Source organism: Phasianus colchicus, chromosome Z (genome assembly GCF_987193195.1).
Source record: "Phasianus colchicus chromosome Z, bPhaCol1.hap1.1, whole genome shotgun sequence".
NCBI classification, from domain to species: Eukaryota; Metazoa; Chordata; class Aves; order Galliformes; family Phasianidae; genus Phasianus; species Phasianus colchicus.
Window position 1 is genome coordinate 44,559,794 of NC_143476.1, and position 457 is coordinate 44,560,250.

Here is a 457-nt window from a genome sequence, read left to right on the forward strand (position 1 = left end):
ATAAAGGATTTCCAAATATGAAAACTTCACAGTAACTAAGCAGCTCCAAATGATTTCATATAGAAGCAGATCTTCTTGAATAATTCTGCATAAAACGTTTTTGTAGTACCTCCTATAATTTAATTTCTGTCAGTGTTAAACTTTTTAAGATTTTCTCAGCTGAGCGAGGGGAGGAGATAAAGGGAGAACAGAATCTGAATTAAATTTGTAAACGGGATGGCGGAAGTGCTCACTGTTTCGAAGGGCAATATGAAGGCATCTAAAGGGGCAGGAAAACTGCAAAGCTCTACGGGGACGGGTGATAATGAATAAAATCAGTCCAGCCAAAAAATAAAATAGCGCGAGCATCGGACTGAGATCAACACAGCGGCCCGCGGGGCAGCAAGCAAAGCGCGGAGCGGAACGGAGCGGCTCTCTCACTTCTCCGAAACGGGAACGATCGTTGGATGCGGGAAAC